This window comes from Rhinolophus ferrumequinum, chromosome X, assembly GCF_004115265.2.
Source record: "Rhinolophus ferrumequinum isolate MPI-CBG mRhiFer1 chromosome X, mRhiFer1_v1.p, whole genome shotgun sequence".
NCBI classification, from domain to species: domain Eukaryota; kingdom Metazoa; phylum Chordata; class Mammalia; order Chiroptera; family Rhinolophidae; genus Rhinolophus; species Rhinolophus ferrumequinum.
The window spans coordinates 104,755,500-104,764,245 of NC_046284.1; positions in this window are offsets into that span (position 1 = coordinate 104,755,500).

Sequence of the window (8,746 nt, forward strand, 5' to 3'; positions counted from 1 at the left end):
AATTATGTAAATGTCTAACCACTATTCTGTATACCTGAAATTAATATAAAATTATATTGAATGTTAACTGTAATTAAAAAATTTAAAAGGGGGAAAAGGTGAAGGGGAATAAGAGGTCCAAATTTCCAGGTATAAAACAAATAAGTCATGGGGATGTAACGTGCAGCATGGGGAATATAGTCAACAATTTGATAGCATGGTCCAGTGTCAGATGGTTGCTGGACTTATCATGGTGATCACTTCTTTGGGTGTATAAATGTTCAACAACTATGGTGTACAACTGAAACTAATGTAATGTATGTTAGCTATATTTTTTAATTAAAATCTTTTTACAAAATAAAATAAAAACATTCTGGAAAAATGTGTTGTGTGTATCTGTGTTTTATTATTTTTGTATGCCCTATGACTGACTTAAAAACATAGATATGTGTGTTTGTGTGTGTGTGTGTGTGTGTATGTATGTTAAATATATGGATATTAAATATGTATGCATTCTATATTCAGAGCTGGGTTGAGTTTGGGCTAGACATACAGGTGCTGAGCAGGAAAATCTATTACAAAGGATACCTAAAATGTCAATGAAAATCAAAGAATTGGAGAAAATGTATTTTTCAGTACTCTTCTTTGGAACTATACTGAATACAATTACCGGGTATATTTTATTTTGACAAGCCACTTAGGGTGAGACTGCTGTAGTTTTTCTTTCATTCTCCTTCATTTAACATCCTTATCTTTTTCTAGCTTTACTGAGGAATGATTGACGAATAAAAATTGTATATATGTAAGATGTACAACATGATGCTTTGATATATGTATATACATTGTAAAATGATTACCACAGTGAAGCTAATTAACATATCTATCACCACCTATATTTACCATTTTTGTCTCTAGTGAGAACACCTAGTATCTATTCTCTTAGCAAATTTCAATTATACAATATATTATTGTTAACTGTAGTCACCATGCTGGACATTAGGTCTCCAGAACTTATTCAACTTATAACTGAAAGTTTGTACCCTTTGATCAATATATCCCCTTTCCCCCATTCCTCAGCTTCTGGTAACCACTGTTCTACGGTCTGTTACTGAGTTCAACATCTTTTTGTTTTGATTCCACATATAAGTGAGATGATGTCATGCAGTATTTGTCTTTCTTGGTATGACTTATTTCATTTAGCATAATGTTCCCGGGTTCATCCATGTTGTCACAAATGGCAGGATTTCCTTCTTTCTTTAAGGCTGAATAATATTCCACTATATACAGAGAGTGCCCCCCCAAAAAAATGTATACACATTATAAGAAAGGAAAAAAAACTATTAAAATTGTAATACTCAATATATACCAATACCAAAAGATGAATACAAGTCACATTTGACTTCTGCAATGACAGGAGGTGCTCAAAGTGGTTACTATCAGTGTCCAGACACTTCTGATTACAGCGAACTACTGCTTGAGCAACGTGGACCAAAGTTTCCACTTACATACATTCTTTTGGCATCTCCGGTATATGCCACATTTTATTTTTTCATTCATCTGTTAATGGACTCTTAGGTTGTAGTTTCCATATTTTAGCTAATGTGAACAGTGCTGCAAAGAACATAGGGGTGCAAATATCTCCTCCAGATAGTGATTTCATTTCCTTGAGATATATACCCAGAAGTGGGATTGCAGGATCATATGTTAGTTTTATTTTGAATTTTTGGGGGAACCTCCATACTGTTTCCCATCATGTTGTGCCAATTTACATTCTCACTAACAGTGAACAAGGGTTCCTTTTTCTCCACAGCCTATAAGGGACTTTTAAATGTAACAATAGAAGATCGGTAGATCTTTTATTAAGAGGGTAGAATGAATGAACAGCAATCTGACTGATGTCAGTGAGTGGGGTATAGTAAGTTAGAGACAGGATTTTTTGACAAGCAGATTTATTCTTCTTTTGACCCTTGCACACAACAATCAACTGGTCCCCCAAATAAAAACCAAACAAATATTAAAAGTGTAATGCTTTTAAGAAGCCAAGTTGTGAGGGCTGTGGCAGGGACAGATCCTGCCCGTTAGTCTCCAGTATATGACTTCACCAATTAGACTCTCCAGATGGCAGGTGCCTCCTCCCTCACCACTCCGTTCAATGCATCCCATCAAATGTCATGCAGCTGATCGCAGACAGAGGAACATCATCGTTAAGTCAATGATACTTACATCGTTAAGTCAGTGAATTAATGCATTAGGTCTATATAAGAAAATACAACTATATAAAAAGAAAAAAATAGCTAATATAAATAAGCTTACTTTCTCTGCATTTATCCCCTCCTTATTTTCCATGTCTTTGGAACTGAATTCCTAATCATAGTTTAAAAAATTTAATGGTGTTTGTAATTTGCTTCCAAATAATTCAGCATAGACAGTTTATGCATGCTACCCAGGAATCCCTGCTCCAGGGACAGTCAAATATCACTTTTTCAGAGCAAACACGCTCCCCTCCAGAGGCAGTGATTACAAACACATTAGCTATCTTTGTCTTTGATCATATCCAGATGTTTTGCTAATCACCGTATTTCATGTCAGAAATGAGTTTTCATTGATTAAATTAGTGACTAGCTATTAATTACCATGGTACCTATTAGAAATGGATGGTAATTAGTGAAGTGAAAAGCTTTCAACTTACATGAATTGGCTAAAATACTAGAAAGACACTCCCTGTCCTTGAATAAACAGGATGTAAAAACCCAGAAAGGTTGGTAGCTTCTACCCTAGGGGTGGTGCCAAAGACTTGCTCTGTAAACTATCCTGTATCCCGCCTTTGGTTTGGAAGGATGCTGGTTGCCTATTGCTGACCGTAATAGTAACTGAGTCCTGCATCTGGGATGTTATCCAGTGTTGAGTCAATATTTCTTGTCAAGCGTTGGTCAGAGCTCCTAAGGTGACAGTCAGCTGAGACTTCATCAAGCTTACGGAATAGGTTGCATGAACCATCTGCCTCTTTGCTAATAAATGTTTCTATTATGACAGAACTTGTTCTGAGGCTTGATTTCATAATAACCAGGTTACAATGTTTAAGGGAAGTAGGTAACCCTTATTCATATAAAATAGTTTGCTGGCTACTGTTTATTAAAACCAACCGAACAAAACAGCCCTAAGTGTTTTGCATGTTCAAATTTGTTTAGGGTCATAGACAACAGAATTAAATATTAATTAATGTGATCTACATTTTTATTACTCCACATTAGTAGATTCTATCTCCTAGAGAGCTCTTTTTAAAATGTGTTACTGTGCAATTTACATTGACTAAATAACTTTTACAACTGTTAATCAACCATTTTCACCTCAGAACTTGAGTTTCCATGAAAACAAATGAAAGTAAATCAGAAAGTTATATGAGATAAGAGCATCATTTTGGGTGATGTTATGTACTTTTTCATTTTTATTACTGTGGGGACAGAGCCAGGAGTACAGTTTCCAGGCTCTCGGCCTCACGTGGAAAGGTGCTGGCTCAGGTAGTAAATGGCCATCAACTGTGATTGGATGGCCATCAGCTGTGGCTAGTTGGCCGTCAGCTGTAACCAGTGAGCCATTGGCCCCTAATATAACTGCCATGGCTACGCTGGCAGTAAATGGGGGCTAGCAAGAAGATGGTGGCTGAGCTAGCAAGAGTGGATTGCAGCTAGCAAGTGAGGTTGGTTGGCAGAGAGAAGTGGACGGCGGGTTGCGGATCATGTGGCTCCTGCTTCCTGTGTCTCCAACCCAGCCTCCAGTGAGAATATAGTGGTATGGCTCCCCTATCTATGGCTCCGTGGGTGTTCCTTTTTGGCCTAGCCACATCCTGCGTTCTTATGTGGGGAGTGGGAGCAGAGACCCCGCAGGCCGCCCCGCATGACAATTACATAAACCAAATTTATTTTCTGAAAGATCATTTTACATGCAAGAAGTCATTTATTTAGAGTGTTTAATAAATGTTATTCAAATAACAACTGAATAAAGCTTGTAAATAATCATTAACGTAGCAGATTTTTAGATAGCTATAGAAAATGTTAAGAAATATCATTTGCTTTCCAGTGTACAATTCTGTAATACATCATCTGTATCTCACATTCACCAATGCACCAAATTTTAAAAATGAGACAAAACTGTAACTTTATGCCTATTGATTAATAACTCCCCATTTCCCTTTCGCCCCAGTCCCTGGTAAACACCATTCCAGTCTTTGGTTTTATGAATTTGACTATTTTCAACACAGCACCTTATATAAGTGGAATCATACAATACTTGTCTTTCTGTGTCTGGTGTATTTCACTTAGTACCTATAATTAACAATAATGTATTGTACACTTAAAATCTGTGAAGAGGAGTTTTCAAAAGCAAGAGGCAAAAAATAATTATTTTGCTCAAAACTAGCACCCAATTAGACCAAGGATCAACCTAACAAGTTCTTGTCTGAATAAGTTCATGTTTCCGCAAAGAACCCGTGCATCTATTGTGTGGCAGGCACGGTGTTACACACAGGGGATATTGTAATGAAAAGGACTGGGTCCTGCTCTTAAAGAATTCCTATCCAGCCAGACAGCAATAAATAACTATTAATGATTATATAATATGATCAAAGCTATATTGGAGACAGTACTATTGGGAAAGCACTTGGGTAAAGCATTGAACCTCACTGAGATTTAGTTTCTTCATTTGTAAAAAATGAGATAATAATGCCTGTCTCACAGAGTTCTCATGTTGTCATGAGGATTAAATACACAAATATTTTTAAAATGCTTACCTGAATGCTTGTTATACTTTTTAACAGACAACTTCATAAGCACTGGAGAGAGCAATTGTCCTCAGCACCTCTGTAAAACATACTGACAGGCCCTCTCGACACCCTGAAAACTCATGGCTAAGAGGCCTCTCTCCACTACACTCTAGAACGTCTGGCCACATCAATTGAGTTATTTGGTTATCAAAGAGTCACTTACACTTTATTCCCTCAAATTTGTTGTGCCATTTCTACTTGTCTTAACTATAGAATTTAATTCAATCTAAACAACAGAGATAAAAAATTTAAGTGCTGAAATAGAATTTTGTCTATAAAAACCAAGTTGAACTCTTTAGCTAGCACTTGATAAATATGAGCTGCTAAAATATGTGGAAGAGACACTTGTAAAAAATGGGGAAAATCATGTTCTAGAATTTTTTTTTTACCTAAAGTGCTTCCTAAGTGTCTTTGAGTTTCCACCTTTTTAATAAGAAAAACTAAAACTAGAATGTACAGATGATGCATATGATTGTGGAACTTTCATTTGCAAAATCAAAGTCAAAGAAACAGTCTTGGCACTCCACCAAAAAAAGTGGCAAAGGACACGGGGAGACGAAAGACAGTTTGGGGAATACAATCAATAATGTTGTAAAGGTTTTGTAGGGTGTCCAATGGGCACATGTCTTATTAGGGAGACCACTTCATCGACGGTGTAGATGCTTGACTACTGTGCTGTACACCTGAAGCTGAATAATATTGAATGTCAACTATAATTTAATACATATAGTCACAGGATGTGGAGTACAGCATAGGGAATAGAGTCAGTGGAACTGTAACAGCTATACATGATGTCAGAGGTTGTAGTAGATTGGGGGGGGTGGTTATCACTTTGTGAGGGCGTAAATGTCTAACTAGTACATTGTTGTGTACACCTGAAACTAATTTTTTAAAAAGTGGCAAATGAAAGTATATTAATTTTAAGTTAAAATGAGTTGTAAATTAAAATATCTTAATATTTAAGTTAAATGAGCATTTAAAGTATACAGTCATATGTGCACATACATACATGTATACTACACATATAGTTATTATTGTTGTTATTTCCTCTGTATTGGACTTTTTTGATTAACTAACTGTCTTGTCACTTGTTTCTGGCTGCTTCAGAGAAGAATGTTTCTAGTTAAATTAAAAAAAAAAAATCATTGGTGGATATGAGTGTATGAAAGCTGGTTTTGTCCAGGGTGAAAGTTAGGAAATTGTTATTCTTAAAGAATCTGACAAACGTAAACACAGTACATAGTCGTATTATGAGCATTTACTTAAAAACACAGCTATCAATTAGCTTAGCCAGAATATTAATTGAATGTTTAAACAAACAAATGAATTTCTTCACTCAGAAATAATTCATTGGGATTGTTTTTATAAGATGCTAGGGTTATTTGCGTTTGTTAATTCAGTTAGAGTTCTTTGGTAAATAAATAGAATTTAGACAATTTCTTCCTGTAGCTTTTGCAGAGTTCTGTTTTAGCTATATCTATTTTATTCAAGTAAATTTTTTTGGAAATAGGGATAATGCCTCAGCATTTCTGTGCTCATCACATTATGTGACACTGTAGTTAGGTCAAAATATGTGATCAGTACCTTTTCCTAGGAACAAATTACTGGAAATTACTGCTTTCCACCTACTAAAATAAAGAGTGATTCTTTTAAATTTTATTTCCAGATTACTCAAAAAAAAAATCAATCATGTTATTTATATATAAACCTGGAGGAGACAAGTCTCATAGAATATGGCTAAATTCTTTGAATAATGCATGATTACTTTGCTTTGTAGACTAATGTGTCAATGAATTGATCTCACTTTGCAGAAATATTACCAAAGATTTTTTCCATATTTTTCTTCAAATTTTGAGGGATGAAAATATATTAGAGTGCACATTTACTGGCAGATGCTACATAAATCCTCATTCATAAATATTTAGATCTTGATTTGATGAGAAAATTTTGATTACAGTATATGTCACAGTCTTTCCATCTAAGAGTATAACTGCATTCTTGAATTATTCCTATTGCAGATATAATGTTCATACAAGTATTTTATTACAGCAATGCATTTCCCCAAGGAAGAGTGTTTATAAATATATGAATCAAGGTGATGCATTTTGCTGGTATTATTTTCTTGTCTTCTTCCTGGATTTGCTTTAATGACTTACAAAATATTTTAAAACAAAGTGAGTCAACAGGAATTGCATTATTAAAGTAGAAAAAGAATTCAGTTATTCTGGCAACTATTATATAAATGTGTGTTTTGTTCTTAAAATTAGAGAAATGCATACTTGCAACAAATTATTATGCTAAATGATTAGTCTCTCTCCCAAATAATCTAAAATCAAAGCTTTTCTTTTTTAAATTCTTCAGACTATTATCACCTAGAAAACTTTTACATCCTAAATTAAACATGTCAGCTTAATCGTGTGTCTGTTTTTCTGACATTAGAAATATGCATAAAAGTCATTTTGATCATTATCCCTTCGGAGTAACTTTGATCAATTTAGAGGAATAAAACAATCTAAAGTTCTAAAAAAAGTTGCAAACAGTTTGAAAATCTCTGGTCCTTAAGTTTTCTTTTAATCTTTAAATCGGATGAGAATTTGTCCTTGATTTTGTTTCTTTTACCCAAGGTTTCAATGGTTCTATTTTTTGAATCACATTGCTCTGAAATAATAATAGTATGCCAGGTCCTCATTAGTCTATAACATGTTCTATACTCACCCTACTGATGCATGACTGAGTGGTGGAATAATGGATGCTCTCAAGTTGTTGGAATTGACAAAATTGCCCAGCAACTAATTGGTGGATCTCAGAAGCTGATACCTATTTCTCTTTCTGAGTCTTTTGTAGATGATTGAGCATGTCTAATCAAGTTTCTTTGCCCTGAAACTTCAGTTTCTACAGATCTACGAGGGCAGGAACTTCATCTGTTTTGCCCACAACTGTACACCCAGAGCTCATTCAATGCCTAGCATGTAATAGACACTCCATAAATACGACTGAAGGAATGAATGAAATGAACTGTAGTCATTAGTTACTTCAATTAGTGAATCAAAGAGTTGATGCTTACATTTTGTAGCTAGATTTCAAAGCCATCTTAAAAGTGTTTATATGTCATAATGGTTAGACTCAAGGGATTCTGAGTTAGAAAAGGCAGGCTATGCGATCTCATGTGAGTTATTTAGCCTTTCTGAGTCTGTGTTTTCTCATTTTAAAGGAAAATAACAATGTTATGAAGATTAAATGAGATAATATATTCAATGATTATGTCTGTTACATTGGAATCACTCAATACAAAGTAGTTACTTTTATTATGGACAGGAATTTAATTTGGCAATTCACTCTCTGAAACTAGTATTAGAACAGGGCATTTTATAGAAATGTCATCTAACTGTTAAAAATATTAGAGCTTGAAGAGCAAAGCATTTGATAAGGATTAGGAAGGGGCTTGGAAATGGGAAAAAACAAAAAATAGGAGCTAGCAGCCATTTTTAGTTTTTAAAAACTATCTAATACTATTATGTTAAAGTTCTTGGAACACGATACTTCTAGGATTTCTGAAAGTATGTAAAATCAGTATCGGACATTAACATGTCTACTTTTAATCCTAGTATTCACATTATTTTAATCAAGAAAATACTTATGGTGATTCTGTACATACCGATGAAGAAGATAACTTAGGCAATTACCATAAAGAGAAAAAATAAATTGACTTATTTTGCCTCAAAATAACACAATGAATAATGTGCTAAATGCTAGCATCAGAAGGGTTTGAATTATTTAGTGCTGTCCAATATAACTTTCTGTGATGATGGAAATGATTTATATCTGAGCTGTCCAAGACAGTAGCCATGAGCCACATGAAGCTATTGAGCACTGGAAATGTGGCTAGTGCTAATGATAAACTGATTTTTAAATTAAGGTCAATGTAAACAGCCATATGTAGCTGAGGGC